The sequence below is a fragment of the Lampetra fluviatilis genome, chromosome 76 (genome assembly GCF_964198595.1).
Source record: "Lampetra fluviatilis chromosome 76, kcLamFluv1.1, whole genome shotgun sequence".
NCBI lineage: Eukaryota > Metazoa > Chordata > Hyperoartia > Petromyzontiformes > Petromyzontidae > Lampetra > Lampetra fluviatilis.
This window is the reverse complement of record NC_136350.1, coordinates 2596592-2619731: the sequence shown is the minus strand read 5'-3', so window position 1 is coordinate 2619731 and position 23140 is coordinate 2596592. Positions and strand designations below refer to the sequence as shown.

The 23140-nt window shown below is 47.4% G+C and overlaps 1 long non-coding RNA gene and 3 other non-coding genes across 4 annotated transcripts; 3 read left to right on the top strand and 1 right to left on the bottom strand.

Annotated features, from left to right (window-relative positions):
• Nucleotides 1–927: 927 nt before the first annotated feature.
• On the bottom strand, nucleotides 928–14290 carry LOC144953392 (uncharacterized). Its single transcript, XR_013640805.1, has 3 exons — nucleotides 14219–14290; nucleotides 7027–7105; nucleotides 928–1024 (listed from the first exon to the last, which is right to left on the bottom strand). It is a non-coding gene; the product is annotated as an uncharacterized LOC144953392 (long non-coding RNA).
• Nucleotides 14291–16412: 2122 nt separating this feature from the next.
• On the top strand, nucleotides 16413–16486 carry TRNAI-AAU (transfer RNA isoleucine (anticodon AAU)). Its single transcript has one exon. It is a non-coding gene; the product is annotated as a tRNA-Ile (tRNA).
• A 680-nt stretch (nucleotides 16487–17166) lies between these two features.
• TRNAI-AAU (transfer RNA isoleucine (anticodon AAU)) lies at nucleotides 17167–17240 on the top strand. The gene has a single exon. It is a non-coding gene; the product is annotated as a tRNA-Ile (tRNA).
• Nucleotides 17241–17933: 693 nt separating this feature from the next.
• TRNAI-AAU (transfer RNA isoleucine (anticodon AAU)) lies at nucleotides 17934–18007 on the top strand. The gene has a single exon. It is a non-coding gene; the product is annotated as a tRNA-Ile (tRNA).
• The last annotated feature ends 5133 nt before the right edge of the window (nucleotides 18008–23140 follow it).

Here is a 23140-nt window from a genome sequence, read left to right as displayed (position 1 = left end):
AGCCCCTCCCCACCAAGCCCCACCCCTCCCACCCCCCCACCCAGCCCCACCCTCCCCTCCCAGCCCCTCCCTCCCCACCCTCCCCACCCAGCCCCACCCTCCCCACCCAGCCCCTCCCCACCCACCCCTCCCCACCCAGCCCCTCCCTCCCCACCCAGCCCCTCCCTGCACGACGGACACAATAATCCCCTGTGGGCTGGTGTAACCGGGAGGTTCCTACCAGTGTTATGCGTGTGTGTGTTTGAGGAGCAGTAGTGTGACGGTTATTGCACTGTGCTACAAACCCGGCGACCAGAGTTCGATTCCTGCTCATGGTCACCACCAGTGGCGATTATCTGAACTGGTCCTGGGCCTCCTCAAGGTTGACGGTGCCTCAAATGAGTACCTGGTGTGGTGTGTAAACATCGCCACTTGGGGAGACAAAGGCAGCCGGGTTTGGTGCTGGCCACTCACCCCCTCGTCTGCCACAGTGCTGGCCTTCATAGTTGCTACTCGCTAACAGCACTTGCCCCAACAGTCTGTTAAGGCTATATGGGGATATTTGTCTTTCATGTGTGTCCGTGCGCTGAACAATGATTGGTCTACAGACTGTATGCATGAGTCTGTTGATGATGGATGGGGTAGGACTAGTGGTAATAGTCACTAGGTGATTATGGATAGGATAAGACTAGTACTAATCACTAAGTGATTATAGATGGGGCATGGTGCTGGCCGGCCACCCATCTCCCCACGTGCTCCGTGTATCGACCTTCATAGGTGCTACTAGCTAACAGCGCTTGCCTCAACAGTTACAGGCTCGACCGGGGGATTTTTGTCTTCGGTGTGTAATGAGTGGAGGTGGTCTGTGTTTGTTGGGGTTGGCTGCACCTGCACTGGCCCCGCACTCCACGTCGTGACCTCCTCCCATGGAGCCGCTGTAAGCAGAACCTTGGGACGACCCCGCGGCAATGGGACCTCCCGGAGCCTCGGGCACCATTCCAAGATGGCTTTTCGACTTGTAGGTCCGTAAAATAGCCGGTCGGGGCTTGGGCACGAAGATAGAGATTAAAAGGGGGAGGGGGCGGTGGGTAGGGTAAGACAGATTGAATCAGTCATCAGAATCAGTCATCAGAATCAGAATATGTATATATACTGGAGGAATCCAATGATAATGCACGGGCAAAACATGGCTTTAAACCCCCCGCCAAACCTCCTACGCATTTCACAAGTAGTACTAGTCGCATATCTGCATTTCCCATAAATATGCAAAAAATCCTCTTGATATGTAAATTATTTTGTCAAGGCGCTCTTCCTCCTCCCTCCCAGCTGAAATAGACGCTCCAAGCCCAGGACGTGTCATTCAGACTCTGTCTTATCGACAGACCTGTTCTTCACCTGAGGACGGCTGCTTGCGTTGTGGCCGAAACGTCGTGAGAATTACTTTATTATGTTTTATTTTTATTATTTTATTATTTCCATTCCACGTGACTTTACCGAAAGAACCAAGAAGATGAATCCAATGATAGTAACCGGGCTAGAGACACTAAGCTCGCTGTCTAACTCATTATGATTGTGTGGCCTCACGGACGAAATTCTCCTCCCCATAGAGATTAGTCAGTTTAGCAAGTAGGCTTTTGCGATCAAAATGATCAATAATAGAAACGTCATACTCGAATTGTAAATATTGTGGGTTTACCAGAGGTCGCAAACGCGTTTTGATTCCCTACCCGTACCCGGCCGCACCAGGGTCGCAAACGGGTACCCGTACCCGTACCCGGCCGTACCCTTACCTTACCCGTACCCAGCCGGGTACGGGTAGGGTACGGGTATCGGGTACCCGATTGCAACCTCTGGGATGAAGCCACGTTGTAGGCGCGGGTGGGTTGATTCTAGGAACTTGAATTGTGAGAAGAGACAAGACGTTGGGAAATGAGTGACAAACAGTGACTCACCCAGTGACTCACGGCCTACCCGTACCCGGCCGCACCAGGGTCGCAAACGGGTACCCGTACCCGGCCGGGTACGGGTAGCCGGGTATCGGGTAGGATAAGGGTATCGGGTACCCGGTTGCGACCTCTGGGGTTTACTCTCCAACACACCGGTGTGCTGTACTGATAACGAATTGGCACGTTTTGTTTACGTGACAAACCTTGCTAATTGGCTGTGTCGTGTGGTGGCGGCTTTAACGACACATTTATATTTCGATTTAAAGCTTTTGTGACTGCAGGGATTCATCTTCTTGGTTCTTTCGGAAAAGTCACATAGAATGGAAATAATAAAATAATAAAAAAAATATAATAAAATATTATGTTTTATTTTTATTATTTTAATAATTAAAATAAAACATAATAAAATATTATGTTTTATTTTTATTATTTTATGCTTTCCATTCTACGTGACTTTAATAAAATATTATGTTTTATTTATTTTATTTTATTATTTCCAGTCTACGTGACTTTTCCGAAAGAACTAAGAAGACGAATCCCTGCAGTCACGAAAGCTTTAAATCGAGCTTCGTAATCATTGTTTCATAATATTTTATTATGTTTTATTTTAATTATTTTATTATTTCCATTCTACGTGACTTTACCGAAAGAACCAAGAAGACACATTTATATTTACACGATCTAATCCAAAAAACCTCTATTATTATTTTCCGCAGATTAAAAGCACATATTATTACACCACGGAGTGTTTTTATTTAATGTGAGCTTCGTAATCATTGCTTCATTTTTTAAGATTACTTAGGTATAGATATGCCTATTACCAAGGAAAGTTCTGTTAAGTGAGCACTTAAAATTGTCTGCACAGCACACGTTGGCCATGGCGTGACCGGCACCATGTTCGGGCAGCATTCGTGTGCCCCAGCGCAGATGTTTAAAAAATTGCAACAGGTGTTCACTTTTCGATTTAAAGCTTTCGTGACTGCAGGGATTCATCTTCTTGGTTCTTTCGGTAAAGTCACGTAGAAGGGAAGTAATAAAATAATAAAAATAAAACATAATAAAACAATTCTCACGACGTTTCGGCCACAACGCAAGCAGCCATCCTCAGGCGAAGAATGAAACACCCCAAGCTTGGAGCGTATATTTAAGCTGGGTTAGAGGGGGGGGAGGTGGGAAGAAGAGCGCCTAAACAAAATAATTTGCATATCAAGAGGAATTCAGCATATGGAAAATGCGTAGGAGGTGGGCGGGGGGGGTTCCAAATCAATACTATGCCCGTGCATTATGCAGGATTAGCAGCATCAAAGGGGGGGGGGGAAGGGGGGGGAGCATTAACAAAGGAAAGGAATGTTAATAGTATGTAGCTGTAGTTACTAAACAACCACGTAAAAAACTACAGTATAAACTGCATACTTTAGTTTGTCATGCAGTTTATACTGTAGTTTTTTACGTGGTTGTTTAGTAACTACAGCTACATACTATTAACATTCCTTTCCTTTGTTAATGCTCCCCCCCTTCCCCCCCCCCCCTTTGATGCTGCTAATCCTGCATAATGCACGGGCATAGTATTGATTTGGAACCCCCCCCGCCCACCTCCTACGCATTTTCCATATGCTGAATTCCTCTTGATATGCAAATTATTTTGTTTAGGCGCTCTTCTTCCCACCTCCCCCCCCTCTAACCCAGCTTAAATATACGCTCCAAGCTTGGGGTGTTTCATTCTTCGCCTGAGGATGGCTGCTTGCGTTGTGGCCGAAACGTCGTGAGAATTGTTTTATTATGTTTTATTTTTATTATTTTATTACTTCCCTTCTACGTGACTTTACCGAAAGAACCAAGAAGAGGTGTTCACTTTTTTCGTCCTATACTATATACCAGGTAAGGTCCACTGAGCTACTGTATGTAGTTATTTATCAGAAGCGACCTGGCCACAAATGATAGCTCAACGTGGAAATGTATCGCAGCCAAATACTGTGGACTCTTGATGATCTGCGTGTGGTTGATCCAATTTGGGGATTAACCACGCACCTGAGATTTGGACATGAATCAATAAGTTTAACGTGTAGGCTTTCGCGACCAATATTGTTCACAATCAAGGTTTTTTTTGGGTTAGATCGCGTTATTTATAAATGTGTCGTAACCCTCCACCACCCGACACGGCCAAACAGTAAAACATGTGTCACGTTTACAAAGGACAAATAGTTCACTACTTTAGCCCACCAGTATGTTAAAGAGTGAACCAACATCATTCATTGGGCAATTTGAAGCTGGATTTAATTACCAGCGAAACGTCGTACTCAAATTTTAAATGATGTTGATTCACTCTTCAACACGCTGGTGGGCTAAAGTAGTGAACTATTTGTCCTTTGTCAACGTGACACATGTTTTACTGATTGGCCGTGTCGGGTGGTGGAGGGTTACGACACATTTATAAATAACGCGATCTGAACCCAAAAAACCTTTATTGTGAATCAATAGCTCATGGAATTTCCTTTAAGCCCAAATTAATAATCTATAAACAGTTATACATTTTTATTCTTAGAAATTTTTACTACAAGTTACGTGCTTAAACCGAACAAATATGTTGCTCAGGTTAATCAGAAATCCACATGATCACCTCTACTGTACAGTAGAGTCGTTGCGTATCTTTACAACAGTGCCGGACTTTGAATGATGTTGATTGTCGTGGGCCGAGTCTTCTGCTGGGCGGGAGCAGGAAAGTGTTATCATCACTGAGCATGCGCATCATAGATCGATCGTCGATCGTGAGCATTCATTCTAAATCGAGAGAGTAACAATCAAAATCGTCAGTTGTGCTTCATTTTCAGTGATTTAACGGATAATTTAGTTTTTGAGCTTTAACTCATGAAACTGCATGGCGGGAGAGAAACGGAAGCGTCGTGTTGTTTTAACATTAAGTTAGTGTGTGTTTTCGTGTGGACTTTTGTTATTAAACAAGATCAATACATTCTCTATTGATCTGCTCCATCCTATCTCGCAAATCAGTGTGTACCAGCTTCAACAGACCCAAATTGACTCGGACTACGACCCGCGTGTTAAACTAGTGCGATACGGCCAACATAGTTTCGGGGTCTCCGGTCTAAAGACCTGGAACAAGCTACAAACTCATGATCGAGATCCATCCCCGAGTCTGAGCCAGTTCCGCAACAGACACAAAACAGTGTTGTTGTTGTTGTTTCACAGATCCTACTTCAACGTGTGATGAATGCACATTCATGATGGACTGGACTTATAAGAATGCGCAATATCAAATGTTCATACTTACTACAATTTTTTGTTCATTACCAAAACTCAATTTTCTTAACTTAAACATGATTTATACCTACATTAGTGGTCTTTGGCATAGAGAGAGCCACAGAAAATTGTCGTTTTTGGATTTTCCGCGATTTTGAATTATCCACAGCCGTCCTCCCCATCATTAGCGCGGATAATCGACAATTCTACTGTAATGTATGTTGAACTTCTTTTGCACCATACGTAGCCAACCATGCTAATCGGAGACAATGAACTAAAAGCTCCGTGGAACAAGCAGAGGTCTGTGATGTTTTTCCTGGTGGTGAACATGCCATGCTTAGGGTGTGACGCATAACGGTGATGAATCTGAACCGACGAATGGGATATTGTGCACCTGGTCAGTGTTTTTGATGTGTAATTCATGCTGTGCCAATACAGCAGTTTGTCGATTATCCACGCTAATGACAGCGAGGACGGTTGCGGATAATTCCAATTCGCGGACAATCCTAAACTACGCATTTTCCGCGGATGTTTTTGCAAAAAACGAACGATTTACCAATCGATGCACGTGCTCAGTGATGATGACACTTACTCTTAGGTTTTTTCGGTAAAGTCACGTCGGGGGAAAATAAATAAATAGCATGCATATTGAAAATAATATGAAAAATAATAGAAATAAAATTACAAATCACGACGTTTCGGAGGCAACACCAGTCTCCGTCATCAGGTGGGACCGTCACAGCTAGATTTACTGTATCATTATTATTTATATAATTTTTAATGTGCCTTTTTATTATTTATTTTTTACCTACGTGACTTTACCGAAACAACCTAAGAGTATGAATCCTTGCAGTCACGAAAGCTTCAAATATATAAATAATAACACTTTCCTGCTCCCACCCAGCTGAAGACTCAGCCCATGAAGTGGATAGCAGAGCTACGCAAATCAAAATCAATCAAACTCCGCCCCACTGCTGTAAAGATATGCAACTACTTCACCATAGGGGCGATCACATGGATCTCGTATTAACTGGAGCAACATATGTGTTCGGTTTAAGCACGTGACTTGTAATACAAATTGTATCACTGGTTCTTTCGGTAAAGTCACGTAGAATGGAAATAATAAAATAATAAAAATAAAACATAATAAAATAATTCTCACGACGTTTCGGCCACAACGCAAGCAGCCGTCCTCAGGTGGAGAACAGGTCTGTCGAGAAGACAGTTGTGTGTGCAATTGTGTGTCATTCAGAATCTGTCTACTCGACAGACCTGTTCTCCACCTGAGGACGGCTGCTTGCGTTGTGGCCGAAACGTCGTGAGAATTATATTATTATGTTTCATTTTTATTATTTTATTATTTCCATTCTACGTGACTTTACCGAAAGAACCAAGAAGATGAATCCCTGCAGTCACTAAAGCTTTAAGTCGAAATGTATCACTGTTTTTGGATTCTAAATTCGGGCTTAAGGGTTAATTACTTTCGTCACATTCTCAGGTGCGCAGTTAATCTGGAAATCAGATAAACCGCATGCCGATAATCGAGTGTCTACGGTACGTTGACGTTAAGGCCTTGAAGTGTTCCTGAGAGAGATAGATTGCATTTCACGTGCAATGTTAATTTGATGTCCAGTTTGTAGAAGCGCGTAGGCTTGGGGGGCGTTTTCTCCTGGGAAGGACCTCTCCTTTTAGTGCTTTCATTTATTATTCCGCTGGAATTGCTTACATAAGTTCACGTAAAAAAAAAGACCCGTCATAAGCAGAAACCCGTGTGAAATTTGACATCTCCCACCATGAAAATGGTGACGCACAACAGACACACAGCCCCCCACGCATGCATTCTTACCCCACTGAGCTCGCTGGCTGGAGAATTGGGGGGCACCGCATTAGCAGGAAGCCCGGAGCTGCTGCTTGTGGAGAGAAACCTGGAAAGGGGGGGGGGGCAAAGAGGAACATTGTCAAAGCCAGCATTCTTTATCTCTCTCTCCTAGAAGGCGGCAGGAGTAGTTGCGATCGTGAAGAACACCGTGTTGTGGAAAATTGCGTTATAATATTTTTTTTATAATCTAGGGTAAAGCACAGTCCGTGATGAGATGCGTGATGCAGGCCGAACAAAGACTGCGGTGCGTGTGGTGGGTAGTATCTAGAAGCATCCAGCAGCATCCCGCATTGGGCAATGCTACCCCGAGCCACCTGGAGAACCGCTTATTCCTACTTGCGTGACGTAGTTCCGTTCACTCAATTGCAGTCTATCCAAATTGCATCGGTGTTATAAAAAAAATGTGTTCCCTAATACATCCATGGCATTGCATCCAATAGCAGAGTTATAGAACAGATCGCACATTACATTTTACAACGTGATTATCGCGATATAAATTTGCCCATAACTGTGAAATTGTATTTTACATCTAATTGTATTTCCACACAACTGCAGTGTACTTAACACAAGCCTGCCATAAGTGTTCTAAACTTTACAATCTACAATTTCTTACAATGCCATATGCTCTCAGTTATTTCTATATTTGAAGCTTTCGTGACTGCAAGGATTCATACCCTTAGGTTTTTTCGGTAAAGTCACGTAGGTAAAAATAAATAATAATAATAATAATAATAAAATAATAGAAATAATAATATAAATAAAATCATAAATCACGACGTTTCGGAGGCAACACAAGTCTCCGTCATCAGGTGGGACCGTCACAGCCAGATTTACTGTATCAAGTACTCTCAGTTACGCAGGAAAACAATGAATGAAATGAGCTGCTTAAATGATTAAAAAGTGTCACGTTGACAAAAGACAAATAGTTCACTGCTTTAGCCCACCGGTGTGTTGAAGCGTGCACCGATGATGCTGGATGCAATTACCAGCGAAACGTCGTACTACTCAAATTGTAAATATTGTGGTTTCACGCTTCAACACACCGTTGGGCTAAAGCAGTTAACTATTTGTCTTTTGTCAACGTGACACTTTTTTACTGATTGGCCGTGTCGGGTGGTGGAGGGTTACGACACATTTATAAATAACGCGATCTAAACCCAAAAACGTTGATTATGAATAATATTGGTCGCGAAGGTCTACGTGTTAAACTGCTTAAATGATGTTACATAACCGCCACAGCATTAATTACCGTTGAGAAACTGATAAACGCCTTCTGATAGTGTAGTGTAATAGCGCCGCCTGTTGTCCAGCAACGGCAACTGCGGTAGACGAGCAGCACACACGCCGGTGGGCACTGACGCGGCTGTGTCAGCAGGGTGGAGGGACTAGGGCAAGGGTCACAGAGACACTTGCTGGAAGCCTCTGGAACCCTCTTCTTGGTTCTTTCGGTAACGTCACGTAGAAGGGAAATAATAAAATAATAAAAATAAAACATAATAAAATAATTATCACGACGTTTCGGCCACAACGCAAGCAGCCATCCTCAGGTGAAGAACAGGTCTGTCGGGGAGACAGCGTCTGAATGAAACACCACCAAGCTTGGAGCGTATATTTAAGCTGGGTTGGAGGTGGAAGAGCGCCTTGACAAGATAATTTGCATATCAAGAGGAATTTAGCATATTTATGGGAAATGCAGATATGTGATTAGTACTACTTGTGAAATGCGTAGGAGGTGGGCGGGGGGTTTCAAAGTCATATTATGCCCGTGCATTATGCAGGATTAGCAGCATCAAAGGGAGGGGATAAGGTTCGAGGAGGCAGGCGCGGCCAGGGCGGAGCCAGGTCGGGCCGAGTAGGATAAAAGCAGCGGAGAGCCGGAGCTCGTGGCTGTCGGTTCTGGGAAGTGCACTCGTCTCGTCGTCGCTGTCGTCTTCGTCGCTGCCGTCTTCACTAGATAAGTGCGCTGCCGGATAGTTGTTGGCTGTCTCGGTCGACGCCGTCAGTGTAACACAGTCAGGGTTGTGTCCAGGCTAGGCTATACAGCTTGGGAGAAGTGAGGGCGAAACTGTGAACCTGAAGGTGTCAAATAAAGAAGGTGCCTGCTCAAGAATCATGTCTCCTGCTCCGTTGACACTACAATAGTAAACTCAACATCTCCTCACTATGCCATGGGGTCAACATTGGGGGGGACCAAATCTTCCAGGGGGTCTGGGGGTCCCTCCCCCCAGAAAAAATATATCTAAATTTTAAATGAATTTCCTGCCATTTTCTGCCTAAAATATTAAAAAAGTTCACTAACACATAGGATGGCCTTTTTATATATTTTTACAATAATGTCTAATAGTGTATTGTATTACATTTCTCTGTTTTTTATTTGTTTACCTTTTCTTAGTAATAGGGTTTTACCCTTTCAACTGGTACAAAACTGACACCTTTATACAAGGTATCATGTTTGCAATAACCACAACACAAGAAGTCAAAATGCAAACAAAAAGAAACAACTCTGATGATGATAATGATATTCACTGTCCTTGAAGTTGATTGGTCCACACCCGAGACAGCTTTTCTTAGAGCCTTTCTTTTTGTTTGCATTTTGACTGCTTGTGTTGTGGTTATTGCAAACATGATGCCTTGTATAAAGGTGTCAGTTTTTGTACCAGTTGAAATGGTAAAACCCTATTACTATCAACATATCCTGTTACTAGCCGGGCAGACATGTGCAAAATCGTGGCTCATCACTTCAGAAGTGTGGACAATAGTCCATGTGACATGTCAGTACGTGGCCTTGTTTGATTTCTGCTAGGAACGTGAACCAAAAAAAAACTACAGAATGTCGTCTCATATTTACACTGAACTTTGTTCAGCCAATAATACCAAGCGCCTCACCTTAACTTAAACATATATTTCATTTTATAATTGAGTGCGGAACAAACATCCTTCGTGAACAAAATACATTAGCAAAATGTCTCATCACATCAAGCTATAAAATAATTTCTTCCACCACCCATCAGCCACACAAGTTGCTGGAAGTGCTTCATTTTAGCAGCAAAACTCTGGACTGCCAGATGTTACAAGAAAGGACTCTCCCTTTAAATAGACTGTAGTTTGGTGGTGTTTTGGGACATCAGGTGGTGGTGGGTAGGGGCAGTAGGTCGTGGTGGGTGGGGACAGGTGGTGGGTGTGGACAGCAGGTAGTGGTTAGTTGGGGATAGTAGGCATTGGTGGGTGGGGCTATTAATTAATGGTGGGCGGAGCCAGTTGGTAGGATAATAAGGTAGTCTCCGACTTACGAACAACCACACTTATGAACAAGCATACATGGGTTTGTTTTTAAATCATTTATATTAAGTTCGCTTGCTTGCTTACGACCGTGTAAATCTTTCGGTTGTTTTTTAACCCACTTCCCGTGATCCAATCGAGCTGACATTTTCCACACAGACTCGTTGTGCGTGACAATTAATGTTCGTGAATAAACATTTCCAAAATTTTACACTTTTTAGGACAAAAAATATTATATTTAATTACCAATTGCTTAATGGTGCAATGCAATCATCTGACCCATAGGTGGCAGCCATCTCAAGCCAGAGGACGAGAGGAATCTAGCCGCCACGCATATAAAGGACTTAGAGTGAAAAACTTTGTTTTTACGGGTTATACTTGTTTACATTGACTTCAAAACGCGAACTCGCACTTCCTTATTTAACCGCGGAACGATTTTGTTGAGCTGAACGATCCTCCTGCGAGATGTAATAAGTCAGCCTCGTGCTGGGAGTGTGTGTGTGCCAGAATAGATCTAGAGGCCGCATCATACACACAGCTACTTGTACACATGCATAGAAGCACATATAGAGAAGATGATACACACATCTGACTTAAAACAAAATATGTCATCGAATAAACTGCGTCTATTTCGTTTTTATCCTCCCTTAGTTATTCTTTAACAATGCAATTTGACTGTTCTACATGTTGTTGTCACCAAGATATTCCATGGTGACCCATTCCCTGCCATATTTAGTCAAGGATCTTTACGTTGAAGATTTGTATGTTTGTTTTAAACGGCTGCCCGCAAAGGGGGCAGCCAAAGAGCCACAAAGGGGGAAGCCAAAGAGCCACCACATTGCGGCTTCAGAGCTGCAAGTTGTCGAGCCCTCGTCTGGGCAGATATGCAGTGCATAACAGAGGTCGCAACCGGGTACCCGATACCCGTACCCTACCCGATACCCAGCTACCCGAGACCCTGGTGCGGCCGGGTACGGGTACGGGTACGCCGTGAGTCACTGGTGAGTAACTGTTTGTCACTCATTTCGGGTAGGGTACCCGTCATCGGCCGGGTACGGGTACCCATTTGCGAACCTGGTGCGGCCGGGTACGGGTACGGGTAAGGAATCAAAATCCGTTTGCGACCTCTGGTGCATAATCACCATGTCACGGAAACCCATCAATCCTACTCCAATCAAAGACAAAGATCCCCCGCATATCCTGAATAGACTTTTGGGAAAGTGCTCTTAGCGACGGCCGACACGGCACACGAGTGGGTGGGCCAGCACCATGCAATGTTTAGACACACATACTAATTTGAGGCTGAGCCGAACTAGGGGAGGCCCAGGAACAATTCAGATAATCGTCACTGGTGTTGGCCGTGAGCAGGACTCGAACTCACGTGGCCGGATTTGTAGCGCAGCGCGCTAACCACTCCACTACAGCTTCCCTACTCCCCTGCTCCCACCACCAACGCCAACCTCATCTCTGGAATCCCAGTCTGCCGAATCCACATTCTCCTCCTCTTCGACTCTCACCCATCGTAACGATCATTCAAAAGCGTTTGCTCTCAAACGTCTCCCAGGCACGAAACCCAGGGTGTCGTGAACAAGGGCCACGGACAGGGTTGCCTTCAGGGATGATCATAATAATCATAATAACGTCAACTTCTATAACATGTTCCCACCATTGCAGTGTTCTGCCTCACTCTCAAAGACAGAGGAGCCCATGCCAAACGTAGCTTTAGCTCTGCGGTCCTCTGTATTTATTTTCAAATGTCTTTTTTTATTTGACCAGGTAAGGCTCACCGAGCTATATGGATCTTTTTTCAGAAGCCACCTATCACAAACGATAGTTCAACGAAGTGGCATATCACGTGGGCGTTTGTCGCAAGCCAAATACTTTCACGGCATGTTTAAAAACGTGGAGGGAAAAATCGGAAGAGCCGGAGAAAAATCACGCGGCCACGAGGAGACCATGCAATCTCCAAATATACAGACTTCCTGCATACCAGGCGAGGTAGTCAACATCTCTCCACCCTGGAGCAAAGGTCGCAACCGGGTACCCGATACCCGTACCCTACCCGATACCCGGCTACCCGTACCCGGCCGGTCTACGGGTATGGGTACCCGTTTGCGACCCTGGTGCGGCCGGGTACGGGTAGGCCGTGAGTCACTGGGTGAGTCACCGTTTGTCACTCATTTCCCAACGTCTTGTCTCTTCTCACAATTCAAGTTCCTAGAATCAATCCACCCGCGCCTGCAACATGGCTTCATCCCAGAGGTCGCAATCAGGTACCCGATACCCGTACCATACCCGTATCCGGCCGGGTACGGGTAGGGTACGGGTACGGCCGGGTACGGGTACCCGTTTGCGACCCTGGTGCGGCCGGGTACGGGTAAGGAATCAAAACCCGTTTGCGACCTCTGCCCTGGGGGTGACGTGGGGAACTAGGGTACCCGGAGAATACCCACGCATGCCAGGGGCAACATCAGAGTTACGGCTCATCGAAGCCCATTAGGGAAGGTAGTTTCAAAACATTTGTGTGATGCACCAACCCTCTCGCTGCCTTCAAAGTGCTGGATTACAGCAGCCATGGTGTTGAATGTAGACCTCTGCACTATTCTCAGACCCATGGGGTGAGGACCATGACTTCTGCACTATTTCTCAGATCTGTGGGGTGGATAAAATGACTTCTGCACTATTTCTCAGATCCATGGGGTTGGACCATGATTTCTGCACTATTTCTCAGATCCATGGGATTGAGACCATGATTTCTGCACTATTTCTCAGATCCATGGGGTGGGGATCATGACTTCTGCACTATTTATCTGATTCATGGGGTGTGGGGACCATTATTTCTGCACTATTTCTCAGATCCATGAGATTGACACCATGACTTCTGCACTATTTCTCAGATCCATGGGGTGGGGATCATGACTTTTGCACTGTTTCTCAGATCCATGGGGTTGGACCATGATTTCTGCACTATTTATCTGATTCATGGGGTGTGGGGACCATGATTTCTGCACTATTTCTCAGATCCATGGGATTGAGACCATGACTTCTGCACTATTTCTCTGATCCATGGGGTGGGGATCATGACTTCTGCACTGTTTCTCAGATCCATAGGGTTGGACCATGATTTCTGCACTATTTATCTGATTCATGGGGTGTGGGGACCATGATTTCTGCACTATTTCTCAGATCCATAAGATTGAGACCATGACTTCTGCACTATTTCTCAGATCCATGGGGTGGGGATCATGACTTTTGCACTGTTTCTCAGATCCATGGGGTTGGACCATGATTTCTGCACTATTTATCTGATTCATGGGGTGTGGGGACCATGATTTCTGCACTATTTCTCAGATCCATAAGATTGAGACCATGACTTCTGCACTATTTCTCAGATCCATGGGGTGGGGATTATGACTTCTGCACTGTTTCTCAGATCCATGGGGTTGGACCATGATTTCTGCACTATTTATCTGATTCATGGGGTGTGGGGACCATGATTTCTGCACTATTTCTCAGATCCATAAGATTGAGACCATGACTTCTGCACTATTTCTCAGATCCATGGGGTGGGGATCATGACTTCTGCACTGTTTCTCAGATCCATGGGGTTGGACCATGATTTCTGCACTATTTATCTGATTCATGGGGTGTGGGGACCATGATTTCTGCACTATTTCTCAGATCCATGGGGTGGGGATCATGACTTCTGCACTGTTTCTCAGATCCATGGGGTTGGACCATGATTTCTGCACTATTTATCTGATCCATGGGGTGTGGGGACCACGACTTCTGCACGACGTTCTCAGATCCTTGGTGTTGACCGCTGGACAATTCTCAAGTAGTCTATGTTCTCGTCGACTACTCGATCTATCTCTCTCACCTCGGCCGCTGCCTCTCCTCTTGCCGTCTCCTCTCCTCCCATGGGCCCTGCACTCCATTCCCCCCAGGCCCGTTGACTCGATGGTGAAGATCGTGATGGAGTTGTTGATGATGATGATGCTGCTGCAGAGGCAGCAGATGGGGACGATGTCCGTGATGATTATGCTGTTGATAATGTTCGAGTTGTTGCTGTTGGAGCTGAGGGTCCCGTTGCTGTCGATGATCTTGGTGGTGGTGGTGGTGATGTTGTTTGTGGTGGAGCTCCTGTGGCTTATGACGTTGGTTAAGAGTCTGCTGCTGCTGTTGCAGCCGATCATCATGACGATGCTGCTGCTGGTGAAGATGCTTGCGACGCGGCTGTTGCTGATGATGATGATGGTGATCATCATGGCGTGCGTATAGATTTGTCTGAGGGATCGTCCGACGGCCGTGGTGAAGTTGTATCTCGTGTCTCTCTCCTTGTTGTTCCCGTTGCTGCTGCTGAGAGTGAATTTCTTGACGCTGCTGATTATGTTGATACTGTTGCTGCTGCTGCTGCTGATGTTCCTGTTGCTGCTGCTGTTCCTGTTGCTGCTGTTCGTGCTGCTGCTGCTGTTCCTGCTGCTGTCCCTGCTGCTGTTCCTGCTGCTGTTGATGCAGTTCCCCCTGCTGCTGTTCCTGCAACTCCTGTCCCTGCTGCTGCTGCCCCTGCTGCCGCTGCTGCCCCTGCCCCTGCCGCTGCCCCTGCTGCTGCTGCTGCTGCCCCTGCCGCTGCCCCTGCTGCTGCCTCTGGCTGCTCTGACGCCGCCTCGCCTCCGCAGTGCCGCGGTGGCACGCGAGGATCGCGCGCCCGGCCAGGGCGCAGGCGAGCAGCAGCAGGAGGCAGGCGCACGGCACCAGCAGGGAGACGGTGGCCAGCAGCAGCGAGGGCCACCAAGCCGCAGGCAACGGCGGCGTCTGGGGAGATGCAGGAGGCGGAGAAGTTGGGATGGTTGTTGTTGTTGTTGTGGTTGTTGTAGGCACACCTTGCGTCTCTACCAACTGGAAGAATGGCACGAGTGCTAGAAGCGGCACCACCAGCATTGTCGTCGTCGTCGAAACTTCTTCCCGACTCCCGGAGGGCGTGGGGTGTGGGGGGGTGGTGGTGGTGTGGATGGGAAGGGAACAAACAACGTGGGGGTGGTGTGTGGGGGTGGTGATGGGGTGTGCGGGGGTGGTGGGGTGTGGGGGGTGGTGGGGTGCGGGGGGGTGGTGGGGTGTGGGGGGGGGTGGAGTGTGGGGGTGGGGAGTGGGGGGGGAGGTGGGGTGTGGGGGGTGGAAAAGGAACAAACAACGTGGGGGTGGTGTGCGGGGGGTGGTGGGGTGTGGGGGGTGGTGGGGTGCGGGGGGGGGTGGGGTGTGGGGGGGGTGGTGGGGTGTGGGGGGGGTGGGGTGTGCGGGGGGTGGTGGTGGTGTGGGGGTGGAGGTGGGGATGGGAAGGGAACAAAATAACGCCAAGGTCCTGGGTTCGATCCCCATACTGGCCAGCTGCTGTTATCCTCCATTTAAATAATTCAATGAGAATTGAGCTCCATGATGCTTTCTCTCACAGCGTGTTGGGTTTTTTTCTTGGCAGGTTATCAGTTCTTTCTCATTTCACGGAACATCAATCAGCTTTTTTATCTCGGTCTGCAGCACCGTTTCTTTGGTTTTGCCTCTGATTCTTGGATTTTGTTTTCACTTTTTGGCACAGGATTTAGTTTCCTGGGAATGTGTCCCAATTTCTTGGGTGCATCAATCAGTTTGTTCGAATTTTCTTTCCTTTTATTTTCATGTCTTGGATTTTTAGAGTTCCATTGCAGTTTCTGTTTGTTGACACCACTTGCCTTGGAATTCCCACACACTTGTTTGACTTATCTTATTGTTACTTGGTGTTTCCTCTCAATGTTTGGGCTCTCTTCCCAGTTTCTGGTTTATCCTCTCAGTTTCTTCATTTTAAAACTATGAATAAAATACGTTTCTTAATCAGTTTTTTAGGTCTACCTTTCAGTTTCTTGAATTTTTCTAATTTTCATGGTTGTTAATTGGGCTTCTCTACCAGTTCTTTGGTTATCTTCTCAGTTTATCAGCTATTCATTGACATTTTCCAGAATTCTTTCTCCCAGTTTCTGAGCGAGTGTTGAAAAGCATTTGCACGTGCTCACATGAAGGATATCTTGCGTGTCCCTTGTGTAGGTGGCCGGTTAGCTCAGCTGGTTAGAGCGTGGTGCTAATAACGCCAAGGTCCTGGGTTCGATCCCCATACTGGCCAGCTGCTGTTTTCCTCCATTTAAAAAATCTATGAAAATTTTGCTCTTGATGCTTTCCCAGCTTTATTGGGTTTGCCTGGCAGGTTTTCATTTTTCTCATTTCACTTAATATTTCTCAGGTTTACTCGGTTTTCCGCACCATCCCTTAGATTTCTGCCTCTGTTTCTTGTAATTTCCTTTTACTTTTTGGAGCAGAATCTTAGTTTCCTGGGAATGTGTCCCAATTTCTTGGGTCCATCAAATCAGTTTATTCGAATTTTCTCTCCTTTTTTTTCTTTCCATCTCTTGGATTTTTAAAGTTCATTTGCAGTTTGGGTTTGTTTACACCACTGCCTTGGTCTTTGCACACACTTGCTTGACTTATTTTGTTGTTCCTTGGTGTTTCCTCTCAATGTTTGGGCTCTCTTCCCAGTTTCTCGTTCATCCTCTCAGTTTCTTCATTTTAAAACTATGAATAAAATACGTTTCTTTATCAGTTTTAGGTCTACCTATCCTTTTTTTTCTACTTTCTAATTTTCTTTGTTTTTAATTGGGTTTCTCTCTCAGTTCATTGGATGTCTTCTTAGTTTATCGTGTTTTCATTGACATTTTTCGGAATTCTTTCTCCCAGTTTCTGAGCGAGTGTTGAAAATCATTTGCACGTGCTTACATGAAGAATATCTCGCACCAGTCAAATAGAAGTGGCCGGTTAGCTCAGCTGGTTAGAGCGTGGTGCTAATAACGCCAAGGTCCTGGGTTAGATCCCCATACTGGCCAGCTGCTGTTTTCCTCCATTTAAAGAATTCAATTAGTTTTGAGCTCTGGATGATTTCTCTCTCAGCTTCTTGGGTTTTTTTCCTTGCAGGTTATCAGTTTTTCTCATTTCAAGGAACATCTCTCAAGTTTTCTCGGTTTGACGCACCATCCCTTAGATTTCTGCCTCTGTTTCTTGGAATTTTCTTTCACTTTTTGGTGCAGCATCTTAGTTTCATGGCAATCTGTCCCAACTTCTTTTGTTACATCAATCAGGTTGTTCGAATTTTCTCTCAGTTTTTTTTGTTTGTATCTGGATTTTAAGAGTTTCTTTGCAGTTTGTGTTTGTTTACACCACTGCTTTGGACTTCCCACACACTTGCTTGACCATGTTTGTTGCAACTTGGTGTTTCCTCTCAATGTTTGGGCTCTCTTCCGAGTTTTTTGTTTATCCTCTCAGTTTATTTATTTTAAAAGTATAAATAAAATGTGTTTCTTTATCAGTTTTTAGGTCTACCTATCATTTTCTTGCATCTTTCTAATAATATTCATTGATTTTAATTGGGGGTTTCTCTTAGTTTATTGGATTTCCTCTCAGTTTATCGGGTTTTCGTTGACATTTTTTTGGCATTCTTTCTCCAAATTTCTGAGCGAGACTCTTGAAAAGCTTTTGCACGTGCTCACGTGAAGGATATCTTGCACCAGCCAAGCGGAGGTGGCCGGTTAGCTCAGCTGGTTAGAGCGTGGTGCTAATAACGCCAAGGTCCTGGGTTCGATCCCCATACTGGCCAGCTGCTGTTTTCCTCCATTTAAAAAAATCAATGAAAATTTGGCTCTTGATGCTTTCTCAGCTTTATTGGGTTTGCCTGGCAGGTTTTTGTTTTTCTCATTTCACGGAATATCTCTCAAGTTTTCTCAGTTTGACGCACCATCACTTAGGATTCTGCCACTGATTCTTGGAATTTCCTTTCACTTTTTGGAGCAGAATCTTTGTTTCCTGGGAATGTGTCTCAATTTATTGGGTCCATCAATCAGTTTGTTCGAATTTTCTTTCCTTTTTTTCTTTCCATCTCTTGGATTTTTAGAGTTCCTGTGCAGTTTTCGTTTGTTTACACCACTGCCTTAGATATCCCACACTTTCTTGATTTACCATTTTGGTACTTGGTGTTTCCTGTCATTTTATGGACTCTTTTCCCAGTTTATCCTCTCAGTTTCTTAATTTTAAAACTATGAATAAAATATGTTTCTTTATCAGTTTTTTAGTTCTACCTTTCAGTTTCTTGCATTTTTCTAATTTTCATGGTTTTTAATTGGGGTTCTCCACCAGTTCATTGGTTGTCTTCTCAGTTTATCGGGTTTTCATTGACATTTTTCGGAATTCTTTCTCCCAGTTTCTGAGCGAGTGTTGAAAAGCATTTGCACGTGCTCACATGATGGATATCTTGTATTGCTCTGGTGTAAGTGGCCGGTTAGCTCAGCTGGTTAGAGCGTGGTGCTAATAACGCCAAGGTCCTGGGATCGATCAACATGCTAGCCAGCTGTTGTGTTCCTCCATTTAAAAAATCAATGAAAATTTCGCTCTTGATGCTTTCTCAGCTTTATTGGGTTTGCCTTGCAGGTTTTCATTTTTCTCATTTCACGGAATATCTCTCAAGTTTACTCAGTTTGCCGCGCCATCCCTTAAGATTCTGCCTCTGTTTCTTGTAATTTCCTTTCACTTGTTGGAGCAGAATCTTAGTTTCCTGGGAATGGGTCCCAATTTCTTGGGTGTGTAATAAAGGACTCTCTCTCAGATGTCGATCTCTGTTGTCCTTTTTTGGGTTCGTTGAATCTCGATACCACGGCATCTCGCTCGGGCCCGCGTCCCGCTCGACGACCTCTCCACAGCCCTCGGCTGCTCCCGTTATACAGTCTCCCTGCTGCTCCAATATGCAGTCTCCCTGCTGCCCCGTCAGGCAATCCTTGCAGCCACACCGCTGCCCCGCTATCTAGCATCACTGCTGCCCCTTTCACAGCTAGCCTCTCACTGCTCCCGTTAGCTTTCTTCGTCTGACACCGATGGCTGTCGGTGTCGACGTCTCCCACCACGTGGCGACCGCGCCACACTCTCCGTCTTGCCCAGCGTGGCCTCCTCGTATTTCACTCCGTCTCAACTCCCCCTTCCTCTTCCGGTTCTCTCCCTAAATCCTCTCCCCCACGTGACCCTAACTCCACCCACTCCTCACGTAACCCAGACTCCGCCCCCCCTCAATCCTTGCTCGCATTAGACGACCCCCCCCTAATGAAAACCCAGCCGTCCCCGGCTGCAACAAATACAAGAAAATAATGCGAGCAATATTGGAACCATCTGGCATCACTGACAACGGAGAATATAAAACGATAACAAGAACAAGAACAATAACAATCAACGACAGGAAAGGGATTTGGAACGAATGCGGGTCGCCGGCCCATCCCGAACGGGCGGCGGTACCCCCACGGACCGAGAACGCGACGGGGTCTTAAGATCGACGGGAGTAGAACCGCCCGCCGCTGTTGGAGGCCCGTCAACGCCAAGGTCCCTTCCACCAGGGAGACCCAAGTCCGGGGTCTCTGGCAACCGTGTCTGTGGTGGGGTTGGAATGGCAGCGGGGCCAAGTGGCCCCGTCGCCGTGGTAGGCCCACCCAGAGCAGGATTCGCCACATCCGCCTGCGTCACGGCTGGTTCGTCTGTAGAAGGCACGACAGGCGCGCTTGCAGAGTCAACAGGCAAGGGCAGAGGTGCGTCGGGCGCAACAGACACCGGCAAGGCAACATCAGGGGATGACGCATCCGTCCGCAGGGCCACGTAGGGCTTCAGCCTAGACGTATGAACGTACCAGCGCCGCGATCTGAACCGAACCCGTGCGGAATGCGGGTTAGGGACTTCAATAAGCTTAACCGGCCCCTGCCATGGTTTGTGAAGCTTAGGCGGAGGTCCCCGGCCGCACCTGCGGGCAGTGCAGCCATGCCATGTCTCCCACTCGCCAGGGGCATGTACCGGTCGAGCGCCGGGCGCAACGCTCGTTTCGCGCCTGAGTCTTGGCAGTAGCCAACCGGGCCCCCTCCCTTGCCTCGGCAACGCGTCGAACCGTGTCCTGAATGTATTCGGGGAGGGGTTTAACAGGACCCTTCACCCCCCTACTCAGCTGTACTTCCACCGGCGGCACATTCTCGCGGCCGTACATGAGACAAAATGGAGAATACCCAGTGGACGCATGAGGCGTCATCCGATACGCGGAGAGTACCCCAGGTATATGCAAGTCCCCATCAGCTTGTTTCTCGTCAACCGTGTGACATAGCATGGCCGACAGCATCCGATTAAGGCGTTCCACCATGCCATCCGTCTGCGGGTGGTAAGGCGACGTACGAACCTTCTTGATTCCCAGAGCAGCGCACACTTTCGCCAACAATTTGGAAGAAAAATTTCGCCCCTGATCCGTGAGTAGCCTCTCCGGCGCCCCTTTGTCCATCACATATCCAAATAGGAAGGCGTCCGTGATAGACGCCGCCGACTGGTCGGGTAAGGGCCAAGCCATCGGCCAGCGGGAAAGATATTCCACCCCGACCAGCAAATATTTATTACCCCTAGCGGATGGCGGGAAAGGTCCCAAAATATCCAGCGCCACCAACTCGTTGATTCGAGACACTTGTATAGACTGCACCGGCGGCACGTAAGGGTTTTTAGGCGGCTTCCACCGGGCACACTCGGGACACGCCCGAATGTGTCCGACGACATCCGTCGTCATGCCGTGCCAAAAGTAGTCTCGCTGTAATGTTAATAAAGTCTTCTGCACCCCGAGATGTAATAAAGTGTCGCTGTGCAGAGTCCGAATCAATTCGTACCATAGCGACGACGGTACCACCAGATGCCAGCGGTCATGCAATCCCTCTCTCCACATGAACAAACCATCCCGGAGAGCGGCCCCCGGCGTCCCACCGGACAGCAATCTCCCCGCCCCCTTCGCAGCCCGACTCCATAAAGCCCTCAACGAGTTGTCAAGCAATTGTTCGCGAATCCATACCGAGCGCGGCAGGTACAGAACCCCATCGGCCGGTCCTGGGCACACCGGAACCCCAGGTACCTCGACAGCTGACACGACAGGCCGAGGGGGTAGCTGAACCGGCGTACACCTATTCGTACCCGACGCGCAAGCGCAAGGGGACCCCTGTGGTAATCTGGAAAGTGCGTCCGCATTCGCGTGACGCGACCCCTTCTGATATTGTATGTCGAAGGAAAATTCCTGCAGGGTCTCCAACCATCGCGCCAGTTGGCCAGATGGTTGGTCAACCCTCAGGGCATATTGCAGAGCCGCATGGTCCGTGCGCACAGTAAATGACCGGCCGTAAAGATACGGCCAATATTGGCGGAGAAAATGGACAATAGCCAATAATTCGCGGCGAGTGACGCAGTAGCGGGTTTCTGCCGGGGACAGCACACGGCTACCGTAGGCTACCACGCGCTCCACGCCGCCTTTGGACTGTGACAGAACGGCCCCAATCCCAGTGTCACTAGCGTCCGTATCCAGAATAAACGGTCTATCAAAATCCGGATAGTCCAATGTTGGCGCCGTCGCCAACCAATCGCGTAGGCCCTGAAACGCCGCTTCCTCCGGCGGACCCCAACTGAACCTCCGACCCTTACCCGTAAGGAGGTGCAAGGGCCTAGCGATCATAGCAAAGTTCGGGACGAACCTGCGATAGTATGAGGCGAACCCCAAGAAGCGACGTACGTCCCCAACCGAGGCCGGGGTTGGCCAGTTACGGACGCACGCCGTCTTCTCCGGGTTCGTTGCCACCCCGTCCGCACTGATTATGTGTCCCAAATAACGCACGGATCGTTGCAGTAGGTGACACTTTTTCGGTTTGAATTTTAAATTTACGGAGCGCATCCTAGCAAAAACCGTCTCCAATCTCTGCAAATGTTCGTCAAATGTGCGGCTAAAGACAATGACATCGTCTAAATAAATCAAACATGTCTCCCACTGCAGACCCGTTAACACCAGCTCCATCAACCGCTGAAAAGTGGCGGGAGCCGCATTCAAGCCCATCGGAAGGCAATTAAACTGAAACAGTCCCTGTGGCGTGCGAAAAGCCGTCTTTTCCCTCGAGGACTCGTCAAGGGGAAGCTGCCAGAATCCCGAAGAGAGATCCAATGTTGAAAAAAACTTCGCCCCAGACAAGGCATCGAGGAAATCATCCATACGCGGAGTGGGTATGCGTCTGCGACGGACACCTTATTCAATTTCCGAAAATCGACGCAAAATCGCAGTTTATCATCCTTTTTTTTCACAAGGACTACCGGCGCGCCCCATGGACTGTTAGACGGGGATATAATATCAACGGCTAGCATGTCCTCCACTTCCCCGCGAACCTGATCCCGCTCCGTCGGGCTCAACCGATGCGAGTTCAACCGAATCGGAGCGGCGTCCCCCGTATCAATGTGGTGGGAATGCAGGGAGGTGCGTCCCAAGTCAAAATCATCCGACCTGAACACATCGGAATAACTTAGCAACAGCGCGCGAAGCGCGGACCGTTGCTCTCTGGTCAGGGATGAATTCTCCCTGCATAACTCGGCAACCCAATGGTCATCCTGCCCCGTTGGCCCCGAAACCCCCCCTACCATGTCCCGGCAGACCCGGTTGTCATGGGTCGTGAACGCGGTCGTGGCGTGAGCCACAACCGTTCCAGCCGGGACACTGACATTCTCTGCACTCCCATTTAGCACCTGTAAGAACGGGGGCTGGCCCGGCCGGACAATTGTTTTTGCCCCAACCAGCGCCGAGCCGCCCGTTATAGCCGTGGATGGCGATAACAGAACCCCCGCCGCTCCCTCAACGCCCGGTACTGGCTTCCGATATCTCAACGGGATAAGCATCTGCGAACCAGGTGGAATGTCAACAGATACC